The sequence below is a fragment of the Sus scrofa genome, chromosome 6 (assembly GCF_054392235.1).
Source record: "Sus scrofa isolate SSC_HxYL_T2T_F1_AM1 chromosome 6, Sscrofa_HxYL_maternal_Yorkshire_Landrace_v2.0, whole genome shotgun sequence".
NCBI lineage: Eukaryota > Metazoa > Chordata > Mammalia > Artiodactyla > Suidae > Sus > Sus scrofa.
Window position 1 is genome coordinate 27,865,961 of NC_139388.1, and position 14,138 is coordinate 27,880,098.

The 14,138-nt window shown below is 50.8% G+C and overlaps 1 long non-coding RNA gene across 2 annotated transcripts in view; it reads right to left on the minus strand.

Moving 5' to 3' along the window:
* Positions 1-346: 346 nt before the first annotated feature.
* The window catches only part of LOC102162742 (uncharacterized), a 651,142-nt gene continuing 637,350 nt past the window's right edge, over positions 347-14,138 (minus strand). For both annotated transcript variants that reach the window (XR_014805828.1, XR_014805824.1), the window contains one exon: positions 347-3,352. This is a non-coding gene — a long non-coding RNA (uncharacterized LOC102162742). The remainder of the gene's footprint in view (positions 3,353-14,138) is intronic.

Below are 14,138 nucleotides of genomic sequence, written 5' to 3' on the forward strand. Positions count from 1 at the left end.
AGAAGCTGCAGAATACAGTCTTGACCTTGTTGATGGCAAATGTGATTCTATATTAAACTGACTTTTTCCCACTAACTTTAAGTTTCAAAAAAGACCAAACCTGCTTATCCCAGTGAGTGTTAGTTTCATTTAAAGTCATAATGAAGGGGTCTGTCAGAGTGGAGAGAAGGCAGAACTGAGGCACGAAAAGTCTTCAAGTGGACACAACTAACCAAAGAGGTAAAATTTCCATTCCTTCCTGTTATTTAATTATTTCACCTGTTTATTCTCATAGTCATTCAATAAGTAATATTTAGCTCATTAACCTTTTTCAAAAATATAGAATATTAAGAGATGTACTCTCATCTTTTTTTTTTTTTTTTCCCATTTCTTGGGCCGCTCCCACGGCATATGGAGTCTCCCAGGCTAGGGGTCTAATCAGAGCTGTAGCTGCCAGCCTACGCCAGAGCCACAGCAATGCGGGATCCAAGCTGAGCCTGCAACCTACACCACAGCTCAAGGCAACGCTGGGTGGTTAACCCACTGAGCAAGGGCAGGGATCGAACCCGCAACCTCATGTTTCCTAGTCGGATTTGTTAACCATTGTGCCACGACGGGAACTCCTCTCATCTTATATAGAAAAAAAGAAGGACACAGGCACAACGAATGAATCAACAGCACCTAACATTAAGCACCTATGACAGGCTAGAAAGTGGGTGAGTAAAACCACAGTGTCTTGAGTTTCTTATTTAATTCTGTTTCCCATCTAAATGGAATCAAAAGAATATTGTATTGCCTACCTTCACAAAAACTCATTTCAGTCTGTTTTTCTGAAACCCCCACCCTGGCTGTCCCTAATCTTGGCTCATCAAAAGCATCTCCTGGCTCCCTTGCAGCTACATACCAATGTCAAGTTCCCAGGGCAGCAGGGGATAAAGAGATTTTGGTGTCATCAGTGTGCAGGCAGTTGAGGGGGGAATCCCAGAGGAGTCCAGAGGTTGCTGCAGAAGAAAACAGTGAGACCAGAGGAGCGATAAAGAAAACTTGGAGACTGGCAATACCCAAGGGAATGGACAGAGAAGTAGAAGGATGGGAAGAGGTGTGGGTCATGGGATTCAAAGGAAAAAAGGGCTTGGAGTTGAAAGTCAGGGTCAACAGCTTCTAACATAGAATCAGAAGTGTTGACATTTAGATCATCCCTTGGCATTTTTAGAAAACCATGTCCGTAACGTTGGGTGGTAAAGGGATGGAGACACAAGAATCAAAGGGAATATGATGGGGCCAATAAATGCAGCTAGTTCCTTGAAGATGACCGGGAAGTAAGTGAGTCACAGAGAGGCATCTCTGAGGATGCAAGGCATCTCCAAGGTAGGTGGATGCAAGGCTCAGGGGCTGCAAAGGGGGCATCTGCTGTTGAACACGTAGGCTGGAGTTGAGTGTTTTGTAGGCTGTGGTCAGAGTGATTTGGAGAGAGGGAGAGAGAGAGCAAGATTAAGATTCAAGATTTAAGAAGTAGCAGGGTGGCCACAGGAGGGGAGATTCTAGGGTTGTGACAAATGGGAGAAAACTCTTTGACAGACCAGGCTCAATGCCGCCTCTCCCACAGAGCCCCTGATCCAGACCCAGCTCACCTAATGCCAACCCCTTTCCTCACCATGGCAGGGCCTGGTGCAGAGTTGGTGCAGAGCGGTTATTTACAGTGAACAAGGACAGAGAGACTCCGTCTTGCATGGCTCAGCAGCAGACTCTGTGTGGAAGCCTGAGTGCATGGACGCACATGGCCAGGGCTCCAGGCATGGGGTGGCTGCCACTCTCTGACTCTCCCTCCTTGCTTCTCTCCTTCCCACTTAACCCCCATCCTCTGATGTCTTGTGCATCCCTCTTCCCAAGGACAGAGACCCTGGGGCCTTCCCTAACGTGCTGGGAAAATCCAGAGTCTTTTGTGACAAGGGTTCTTCTTCCCTGGGAGAAACCTGAGCAGGGCTCAGCCAGGCAGTAGGAAGGGCTCGCTTCCTCCTCCCCACTCCTACCCACAGGCCCCATAGGCACTTTTCTGGAAGCAGTAATGGTGCCTCAGCCCAGGAAGTGCCCAGCTGTGAAATGAGTCCTGCTCCCATGAAGAAGCCAGCAGCCACCTGCTTCACAGGAGACCAGAGAAATGGACTCTCCATAGAGAGATGGAGGGTGGGACACCCTGTCTGCAGGATGCCCACCTCCCACCCCGGGAATTGAGGGACCCCACTGAGAGGCTCAGCCCAGATGCTGGGGTCGACTTCCCTATTTGTCCACTCTCGGCCCTAAAACTTCACTCCCTGCAGGTCAGTCTTGACACCAGGCCTCCTGAGAACTCAGTTTCTGCCTCAGCCCAAAGGCAGCCCCACCTTGTGTCCCAGACTGAGTCTTCAGAAAACGGCTCCCTGGGGAGAAAGCTCTCCCTCCCTCATCTTCTCTGTCCCCTCTTAGATCATCCGCTCTGCTCCCAGGCACCAGCCTCTTCCAGTCACCTTCCACTGCCTCAGCTCCACCCCTGCATCACCGACAGCAGTCACCTCCTGCATGTGCCCTGCCCTGCAACCTGCCAGGACACCCTGAAGAGACTTCCTCATGCTGACGACTCTCCTGGGCTCCACCAGCCCTGCCTCACTGCCCAGGCTTGCTCATTCCATGCTGGCCTCAGTTTGCTGCTCTGTAAAATGGGCACAAGGGCATCAGCCATTTTTGGGGTAGTGTGAGGCTTGGGTGAGACAGAGAGGTGGGGTGTCCTCAGACACTGGCCCGGGATCCCCAGGGAGTATTACCACTGCTGATGCCCAGCTCCCATCTTTGCAAGCACCTCTGGCTGCCCTCTCTTCCTGGAGAGCAGCTCCTACCTCAATCCCGGCACATACAATGTACCCCTGAGAGGTTGCCCAGCTGGAAACAGGCAGACAAGCGTAGATTTGAGAGACAGGCCTGAGTTGGACTCTAACTCCAGTACAATCTCTGTGTCTGAGAGTGAAATCATTAGCCCCTGGAGCCTGAGCTTGTACATCTATAAAGCCTCTGCAGTGGGAATTTCTGGATAATGAAGTGAACTGACATTGGAACATACCTGGTATTTGAGGGCACTGAACTCTGCACTCCTGGCCAATGTCCTTGCTAGGAGGAAGCAGGCAGGCGACTGGGGCTTTGGTCCAGAGCACCTCGGGACTTCCCTGGAAAAGCACCGGAGCCTGCCCTGCAGGGAGCTGCTCCTGATGCTGGGGTCGCCTCCTTCACAGGCCTGGGGATGTGTTTGATGTAATCAACAACTACTGGTGTCTGTTCCCGGAATCCTGACCCGGAGGCCTCCATCCAACGAGCCTGCATATGTTCCTCTAAATTAAATGGGAGCCTGGGGAGAGAATGACTTTTGTCAGCATGCGGGGTCAAGAACACCCCTCCTCCTTCCTGTTTTCCTACAACAGTTATATACAACTGTGTGCTTTACCCTGGGCTGCGCGTGTCAGCTGCTAACAGCATCCTACTTAGGAAGGACTAGAAGGTGCAGGAACAGGGCCCTCCCGGTGCCTGGAGCTGACTGAGGAGGGCCTGGGAGGAGCTGCTGGGGCGTGTTGTGGAGCGAGGGCTCCAGGATCACAGCGCCAGTGCCGGATTCCTAGTTTACTCGTTTGGGACTCTTTCTGAGTCTCTTTTTCCAAATCTGTCAAATGGGTGCTATAACAGTGCCAGAGGGTGCCGTGCAGCCAAGGGCATGGCATGGTGTTGACATTCTTTAAGGACTCGTGTCGTGATTAGCTGGCATTGAATGATCAGTGCATGAGCTCTGGGTGTTCTGTTAATGGAGAGGAAGAGAAAGTAGTGGTGGTGTAAAGCACCTACTATGTGCTGCCCATACATGGGCTTTTAATCCTCAAAACAGGTCAAGGAACTGGGTATATTATTCCCATCCTAAGGGAGAAGAAAGCCTCAGGTTGTAATTAGTATCAATAGCAAGAGATGTTCAACCACGGGCACCTGCCTCCTAAGTATCCTGTGATGCCTGGATGCCTGGGGGTCACAGGGGGACTAGCAACTCACAGGTGGGCTGGGATGTTGCCTGGAAAACACTCAGAGGAGAGGGGACACGAGGAAAGGGGCTGAACTCACTGAGGAGAGGGACATCTCTCCAGGACACATGCTGAAGCTTCATGAGCAGGCGTGCACAGTGTTGCCTGTGGGTGGCGCCCTCCCTCAAGAGCAGAGGGGCTTCTTCTGACCTTTCGCACCAAAGACCAAGGGAAGGGAAGGCATCTGGAGGGAAGCTAGATGCAGCTAGGAGTGCTTGACCACCCAAACCCAAGCAGCCCACACCATCCAGCCCTGACCCCTCCAGCCATTCCTGCCTCTGTTCTCTGTGCCTGGAACACTCCTGCCTGCCCCTAGGCTGGAATTCCTACCCATCTCTGAATCAGAGGCCCTTCTCCAGGAATCACCCGTGTGAGCCAGACACTGTCCTGCACTCTGACAGCGCCCTGCATTCTGCCTATCACCGCCCACCTCCCTTGGTTAACTGGCTGCCTCCACACACTCTGTGCTCCAAGAGGATGAGGACTGGGTCTGTCTCACTGCCCTGCTGCGTGTAGTTCAAACCCCACACAGAGTGGGGTGCACTGGCATCCTTACTAATGATATCATTTCTGAGTGAGGCGCAGGTCAAGTTCTGCGCACAGAGCATAGTAATGTCCACGTGAGCAAAGGGTCATGTTCAGCCCCGGTCAGCTGTGGTCTTCATGGTTAAAGAGGCTCCAGGCTTTGCATGGAAAGGCTTCTCTGTCCATTCATTCATGTGTTCATCGAGCAGGTATTTTTGGTGCCAGGTGATACCATACACAGAATTTCCTAAAATTGGTGAGACACCATGGCAACCTTGGGCAGGTAAATGATAAGGATGGAGTAGGTACCGGTAGTCATAGAAGCTCCAATAAGGAACCGTCGATAGAGAGGGAAACCTAGGGGACTTTGAGAGATCACTGTAAGTTAATAACTGCTCAAGAGAGCCATCAGAACAAGGCAGGCTCGCTTGACTAGTGGAGGCGTGAGATATGCCTCAGGTCACTGGGTGGGGAATGGGGTGAGGCCTGCATTCAGGTTCAGACCAAGGGCAGGAGTCTGAGGACCACCCTTCTGCTGATTTGGATAAGCACCCTGACAGTCCTAGTCTGACCTTATAGCATCAAATACTCTCTTACTGGATAATGAGGAAGAGCTACTACTCTAAGAAAGAGGAAGAGGCAGTTTTTTCCCACCCGCACTCCTCTTGGGTGAGAAAACTGTAGCCCACTTGATCCTGGGGCAGAGCCTCCTTGCCTGCCCACCTGCATCTCTCACAGGTATCCTATCCTAATAAGTCTATTTCTTGCCTATCACTTTGTCTCTCACTAAATCCCTTCTGTGTGGAGGCACAAATATCCTGAACCTCAGTAAGTCCAGACACCAGGTGAATGATTCTAATTTAAAACTTTGGGTTCAAGACCCAATCTGGGTTTAGGCTGGATTCGTGTCCTGGCACTTGGGTGCCAGGTTCTGGCTAGGTTCAGGTCAATAGTGCTGTTGGTTTCATAAATGCGTGAATGCCATGGTGCCTGGCAGGTGCCGTGCTGCAGGTCAACTGCAGGGGGTAGAGTGTTCTGTCTGTTCTACCAGCAAACAAGTCTACTTTGGCCAACAAGGAGAAGGCAGGACCTGCTGGGCAGTGGGCAATCATGGCGGACATGGGACAAAGGTGCAGTTCATGGAGTTACAGGCATTTCAGTTCATAATTACAGAGGGTCGGGTCATTTTATAAAACACCAAGAGCACTGACATGCCGACCATGGAGAAAGAGAAGGACAAGGGCTCAAGGCCTCAGCCCTTGACCCATTTCCTTCTTGGATGGGCATCTAGCCTGGGCGGCATGGCAGCCTCTGCCTGATTTTTAAGTCCTGAGCCCTGGTGAACTTTGGTATCATTGACAGACGCTGAGATCTTCTGCCCTCAGCATGCAGATGTGGCTGAAGCATGACAAATAGAGACCCTGGTTGGGAGGGGGCTGCTTGAGGGACCCCTTCCAGGCTGTGACAGTGCTCATCAAACCATCTCCCCTCAAAAGGCTTTTCCTTCTTACTCAGATATGATTAGAAAAATGACCAGGCTTTGAGCTAAAAATATGTATGCTTTATGTTCCTCCACAGGGGGAAAAATAAGACAAGAGAATCTATGAAAGTAACAAGGAATTTCATCCTTCAGTGGATTTCAGAATGGATATTTTAGACTCAGCCATCCGTAAACATTGGGTAATATCATACTCTTGTAATGCAGAATGGATTCCACAGAATGAGCTACAGATCTGCATTTGGCCCAGTGGGGGGCAGGGGGGGGGTCCTCTCTGAGCATTTAACAATCTAAGTGATGGCTGGCGTCCTCTGTGCCCAAACAGACTGCACGGTCAAGGGCCAATCAACCAAATAGCATCGTTCGTGGGCAATGTTCTGCTGGGATGTGCAGAGAGGTGAGCTTGGGCCCTGAGCCCAGGCAGCCTGAGTTGGCTGGGGAGGGGGCTCTGAGCCGGAACCCGGATCTGTCAGCCCCTGACTGTGCCCTGTCTCGGATCCCAGTGGCTGCAGGGCTTGTAAGGTGCTGAGTGATGTGGCCCCAAGAATTGTCTCTACCACCCCCTTCCATTCTCACCCTCCACCCAGGGCTGAAGGGCACAAGGTGATCTCTCCCTCTCCCTGTCCTCCCTTCATCCTCTGCCAGCACTGGGATTTTGTGTATGTGCTTCTCCCTGCCCGGTTCAGCCATTCCCCAGAACTTTCCCTCCCAGCTTGAGCAGCACACCCTCCAGAAACCACCCCCTACCCCGCGCCCCAAGCTCAGGATGGATTAGCTGCCTCTTCTGCAATGACTTGTTGATTCCAGGCAATAAATGCTAAGCCTGCCCCATACTCAGTACCACCTGTCTCCCAGCCCCATCAGCACCCTGTCTTCCCCTCCACCTGCATTAACCAAGCTCCTCACTTCTACACATCTGCCAAACCTTGGAGCCCCCTTCCCTGAGCCGAGCTCCTTCTCATGTCCGAGCCTCCAACCATGCAGGGCCCCAGGGACTTTCTCATCTTTGTCACCAAATTCAAACTCAGATCCTCCTCCTCCTCCTTCAAGGATCATCTTAAACATCACCTCCTCTCTGAAGCCCCATGCCTGCCAGAACCCACAGAAGTGCCCCCTCACTCCAGTGCCCCCCCCAGCACCTGGTGCCTCCACACCCACCCACCATCTCCCAGCAGCAATTTGCCCACACGAGTGTCCAGGATGGAAAACGAGCCTCTCAGCTGAGTTCAAAGCCTACTGTCTGGGTCTACACTGCTCCTGACACACAGGAACATACCCATGTCTGAAACCTGGAATGGGAAAAATAAAGATGCTTCCCTCTCTCGTCTTATGAGCTACTAACCTGGGCCCCACAAGGAAGGGGCTTCTGAGGCAGAGGGGGCCATAGAGGTTCCTCCCACCCCTCCATTCAGCTCAGAAGCACAGGTCTGTAATGCTAAATAATAAGGCAATTCTGTCCCCAGAAGACGTGCATCCAGCTTTCTTGGATTTAGGAAAAGAAGGTACCAGCCTGTTTAATAAAAGCCAGGATCACAGGTGCAGTGTGTTTAACAAAAGCCTGCAGAGTAGCGGATTCGCAGAGCATCACCCAGCCCCCTGCTAAGCGTTTCACATCCCTCATTGCCTTTATCCTCAAAACAACGTGATGAGCTAAGTTCAACTACCCCAGTTTTACAGAGCAGGAAACCAAGAGAGTATCTGAGTCTCTGTCTGGGCAGTCACACAGATATTAAGTGGTCAAACTGCCTTTAGGGGTTCAAGCTCCAGTGGCCTGGGTTCAGAAGCACAGCTCAGAATAGCCCTGCAAGCCCCACCTCTCTGCCTTTGGATTTCTTCAGCACATCTTTGGATTCTGGCTGGTGCTTGGAGAGACTGTACAGCTTGCACACATTTAGGTCAGCTTGTCAACGGCAGGCCCATGCGCAGATCTGTCCCATTCCTCCTTCTCTGACTCAGGAGGCTGACAGGGTGCTATACTGGATTTCCAAAGGTGACTTGCATTAGAAAGATATATTCTTTTGATCACTCTCTGTCTTTCCCAAGTTGTGAAGGCTGAAGATCAAATTGCCAAGTGGAATCCCATCCATCACGGGGACCAACACCAGCCATCTGCTCCCCACCACCACCTTCAAAGAGCGCATGGAAGCTGGGCAGCTGGCTGGCAGCTGGAAGGAGGGCAAGATGGCCTGGCCAGGGGCTGGGGAGGCCTGGGTTTGAATCCAAGCTCTGCAACTACCTTTGGGCAAGTGCGACCTTGGGCAAGTCACTTCTCTCTTGGCTTTTTTTTTCTCTAACTGCATAGCAAATTTGCTGTAAATGACGAAATGACTGAATGAGCTAAGGGATTAATGAATGATGTAATAAACCAGCCATCTTCCTGCTCTAAGATGCAATGACTCTGAAGCACTTGTCTAATGAACAGCCCATTTTGGTTACTGGCCAGATCATAACCCAGGCATGGTGACATAGGACCGGCATTACACCCCTGGTATCTTTACTTGAGGAGAGAATTTAAAGCAATGAGGTTTAAGCTAGATACAAAGCATGCCATGAGGTTTGTGAAGCCTGGGTCTCTCTTCTTCTGCTTGCACATAAACCCAGCTGTCCACCCACTATCCCCAGCACGGGGTGAGGGGCTGCCCAGGGCTGGGGGTGGTTCAGTTGAACACAAGCTGACCTCTCAAGGTCTCCCCAGGCTCCAGCTTCTGATTCAGGAATAGTCCCTGTGAATAATAGATCTGGTTGCTGACACTGTGCATGATAAAGTGACCTGATACAACGTCCTATTAAGATAAATCACATTTAAGTTTAGGAAATTATATGTTTGAATCCTGTAATTTAATGTCACTGTGACGCCTGAGCAGAAGGAGAGGGAACTCAATTAGAGGCTAATTAGACCAGGCGACTCACCAGCCTTGGGCTGTCATCCTGCCTGTACTTAAGGGGGTTAAGAAGAGCAACCCATAACTCCAGCCCCTATGCCTTAGTTTCCCAGCCTGCAAAATGGGAACGAGTCAAAGAGAGAGGGAAGCTTGGCCTTGAATGAGAGAGAAGGAAGTGAGGGCTCCAAGGAAAGATCCTCAGCTAACCTCAGTTAAGCAAGGAGCCCCCAGCAAGCACCTCAGCATCCTCTCTCTGCCCTGCTCCTGCCAGCTCCTCCTGGGTCCTGGATAGGCTTCAGAGTGTCTGTGAATTCCACCTGACAGGATGTAAAACCTGTGTGGGGTCAAGTTTGCAGGGCGGGTCTCTCAGAGCTTCCATCAGCTCTTTAGAAAGTGGGCAGAGCTCGTTATCCCACAAACCACCACACCCTCCACACTTTCCTTCAGCATCAACTATTCTAGAACCTCTCCCTTTCTAACCAACACCCTCTGATCCTTTCATTTTGGCTGCTTTGCCATTTCCTGCTATGACACATCTTGGCCACGGTCACCATCCTACCTCCTCACTCTGTCCTGCCATCACTCTCATCCCCTCCCTCCCTGCTCTTTGCAGAGTTACTGCTGGTCTCCTAGGAGCCACCCCCATCAGTCCTCGCCCATCTTGACATCTCTCCAGCATCGACCCCCCTTTGCCTCTTCACTGAATCCCCATCCTCTTCCAGCATGTGTGAGCCCAGACATGGTCCTTCCAGAACCATCGCTGTGCAAGCTTCTCTTGTATTTCCCCTGGGCTGCAGCTCTTCCCTTCTCCACCCGTGCAGCACAGTCTCCAGGCCAGCCCTCCCAGGGCCTCCAGGCTGAGGGGGCCCAGGTTTAGTGCCCACCTAGACTTTCTCTTGAAGCTTCAGGCCCAGCTGACCAACCACCCCCTGGATGCCAGAGAGACTCCCAGCTCACCATTCAGAAGAAACGCAAAATTTCACATCCCACTTGGGTAGCTGAGATAGCAACACACTAGGCTGCTAGAAGCAGAAAGCTTCCTCTTAAACTTCATCACTCTTTCCTCCCCAGTATAATCTTGGACACCAAATTCTGAGACATGAGAGTGTTCCCACCAAGTAGAAGTCTTCAGAGGTGAGGAATATTCCCACCAAGGGAATCACATGGGTCAAGTTTCCCATGATGAAGCTGATGTGTTGGGGGGGCTCTGTAATGGGGTGGAGGATCCAGTGTGTTCAGGAGAAATAAGTAGGTAGGAGAGGATGGGGGAGGCTGAGCAGAGTTGGGGGGGAGGATAGAGTGGAGGCCATAAGGAAGGAGGCCAGAGCACTGAGTCCAAGGAGACATGACCTTTAAATGGAGTCAGTAGTGAGTAAGGTCAAGGGCAGAGTGGGCTTTGGGGGAAGGATGCAGATGAGATGAACTGACATCTAGGTTCAAAATGGAATTTGGCTGCCAGTTTTCCCTGATGCTGCCCCCATCCCCTGCTTCCTGCCTGAGTCTGGGTCCACCACGTCTTACTAAAGGTCAGGAGGTGAGCTAGTGAGGGGATGAGAAGCAAAAACTTGGCAAGGAATGCAAACCTACAATAGCATGGCGACCAAGCTCTGTAGAATGTAGACGGAAGATAAGGACACGAGAGGTCTCGGATCCAAGACCTGCTCCAAAGGAGAGGCAGACACAGAACAGGGCTTCTTGGTCTCCAGTAATCAATACCAAAGAAGGATTCTCTCTACGACTGCTTTGACCATATGATGATGGCAACAGTGACAACTCAGAAATAATAAAAGAAGGGCTTCTCTTCCTGCAGCACTTACTAAGTCTTGGCGTTAGGCTTTAATAACTTCAGAGATAGAAAGGCTATAAATACACAAGAACTCATTTGAAAGTTGGTCTAAATTTCTTTTGCATTTATTCACTTCTGTGAATTTTTAAAAGTAAGTCTTTAAATTTCCTTGTTTTTTTTTTTTTTTTCCCTCCCCAGGCCCCTCTAGCTGAACACAGGAAATATTGACTGAAACAAAAATTAAAAATGCATAAATTCACAACACTAAATACTTAAAAATGGAAAAACTTCAACTTTCAAGTGATGCATTTAGTGGATTAATAGCATGAATGCTCCTGATGTTATTAAAGTTTCCAATTGTACTTAAGATTTGGGGATGCTTTTTGTTTAAAAGGCATCAGCTTAGCCAATTCTCATAACAGTTCCCTGAAGTTAGGTACTATTATCACCCTCATTTTAGAGACAAAAATCCGAGGGTCAGTGAGGTTAAGAGACTTGCCTGAGGTCACTCAGGGAGGACTTCTGAAACACAGGCTACTGCTGCTTATGATCAAAATGAACCTCCACCTAAGGAGAGCTTTGGGAAGGGTGCCACCCAGCTCAGCTCAGCAACAGCATCTCTCAGCCAAGCCAGGTGCCTTATAAAATAGCAAGGAATTGTTTCAATAGACTGCACTGTGGAGAGAATGCAAAGCAAGGAAAAGCAGAGAATGGGCCTGGGGGACTCTTTCAAGAGGAGCAGTTTAATCAGAATGGGAGAATAGGGCCGGGAGGGAAATAGCTGGAGCGGCTACCTCCATAAGCTGCCGGCCTATGCCACAGCCACAGCAAGAAACACAGAATCTGAGCTACATCTGAGACCTACACTGCAGTTCATGGCAACGCCAGATCCTTAACCCACTGAGGGAGGCTGGAGATTGAACCCACATCCTCATGGATATTAGTCACATTCTTAACCTGCTGAGCCATACCAGGAACTCCCTTTGGGTCCATTTTTATTAGGGGAGCATAGACCAGACCAGACTGGGAAGGACTAAGGGAGGGGAATGGAAACCCAGAGGGAGACCTAAGAGTTGCAGGAGCAGAAACAGATAAGAAATATGGGGCTCGATGACACGCACATTCTGCATGGCTGCTCAAATATTAATCCACAGTATACTTTAATGGTACAGAACACCAGTGAGCATGGGAGGGACACGAAGGGCTTTGGATACCCTGAAAAATGGTGTTGTCACTCCAAGATTTTATGGCCTCATCTTGAGCAGAGCTTCAGCAAAACCCTAAGCAAATGGTCCAGGTGCCAGACAGTGGCAGCTTCCACCCTTGAGTCAGCAGCTCCCTTACAATTGCAGCACATCCATGTCACCTAAGGTTACCACCTCACACAGTCAGATCATCTCAAATCCCCAAGCTGCATGGCCTTTGCCGCTGGGAAAGGGTCAGGCTTGGGGACAGAGAGGCTCGTTACACCCACGCAAAGATTAGCCCCTGTGTGACCTTGTGATGAAACATCTGAAATTCAGTTCTGACACCCGTGAAGTGGGCTGACTAGGTTTTCGGTGAATGTTAGTGACATGGCGTGTGATGGGACCAGCTTAGCCCCAGGCACAGGGTGGGGAGACAAACTCTGGACCCTTATGTCTCCCTGGTCACCTGTTCCAGCTCTTCCTCATCGTGGTTGCTGGGGGATGAGGCTCCATGCAGATCAGTGAGTCACCCCCCCATCACACAGCCTGTTGTAGCAGCCCCAGGCCCTCACCGGCATCTCCCAGCTCCAGTTCCTGGCCCCCACTCCTGCCGTGTGCTGACTTCTCCCAGAAGGGCCAGCCTGGGCCAGAGGAGACCTGGCTGACTCCATGTGTGGTCTGCAGAGAGCATCCCTCATTCTATAAAGATGAGAAGGGATGAAAGGCCAGTCTGCTTAGACCCCCAGTGTACTAAGACATCACGGAAGTCATGTCAGTGTCCATGGCAATAAGACAGGACTTAAGGGCTGCCTCTGAGAGCCATGGGCCCTTCTAGGTCCTGAGGGAGACACGAGACAGCTGGCGCAGCCACGGCGAGGAAGAGGAACACGGTGCACTGGCTGCAGGCAGCGTGCCTGAGGCTGTCCATCTGTAGCACCTTCATCCTTCCAGGAGACAAAAGAGGCTTGGAGAGCATGAGTCCATGGCTGAAGGACTCCTGGACCCTCAGGGGCCACAGGGAGACAGTGACCCCAGAAGCCAATGCTCCTACCTCCAAAGGGCCCATCTGTGCCCCCCAGGGATCCACCTCGCCAAGGCTCGGGTTATCTCAGGGAAGGGAAAAGACCCCAACCTCGGACACCTGCAGGCCGTTCATCTTCAGCCTTCCTGCCAGGACAAAGTGAGGGGTGCATGCCTGGGAGGACAGCCTAGGTGGGGGCTTGAGGAGGGGAAGGGAGGGCAGGGGAGCTGGCTGGGCCTTCATGTGAATCCTGATGCTCCCTTTAACTTCAGTTTTTCAAGCAGAAAATGAGAGCAACAGCAGTAATACAGCTGCCACACAGGATTTTGAAGACCAAGAAGCAAAACGATCTCCAATGTGGCAAATGTTATGCAAATATCATTTGCCTCTTCCCCTCTCTTATGCAAGTACAGAATCATTACTGCAAACAGACCTCCCTGTTCCCCTCTTCTCACAAGTTGCTGGCTCCATTTATCAGAAAATATGAGGCTGTGAAGCTGCCTTCAAGGCGGGGCTGCTATGCACAGCTGCTCAGGCAGTGCACTGCACAACTCCAGGGGGTGCCACATGGAAGGGGCACCTCTGGAGCTGAGCAGAGATGTGACCTTTCATACGAAGGGGTACTGTGAGGACTGCATTTGTTAGATCACTCTGGAAAATGCCAAAGACTGCAAAGATTGGCCACCGTCACATCGGTTAGCAGCACAAGTTTTACGATTACCCTCTCTCCACCGACCCTCTATCAGCAGAGTCTAAAAATCTGGTGTCCTTACTCTCCAGCTCACTGTACAATCGGCAATAGCAACAGGGACGCACACATGCACACATTACTTAAAGGCAGGTGTTAATCACTGCCCCCAAGACTGCACTTTCTTGCAACCCAGTATTTTTGAAACTTGAACATGTATGTGAATCATTTGGAAAACTTGGCTAAAATGCAGATTCCAATGGGGGGAGGTAGTTTAGGAGGAAAAGAAGAGAAGAGAGATGCTGAGATGCTCCACTTCTGACAGTCGCCTGGACCTTGTTACAGTGAGTCTGATGCTGTGGTTTCAGGGACCCTGCTTTGTGGAGAGAACGTGTACCACCCCCAGCACCAGACTCTGGCATAAGGGATGGGCTTTTTTTCCTCTTGATTTGCTGAGGATCTGCTTGAAATGATGAGTCAGGAA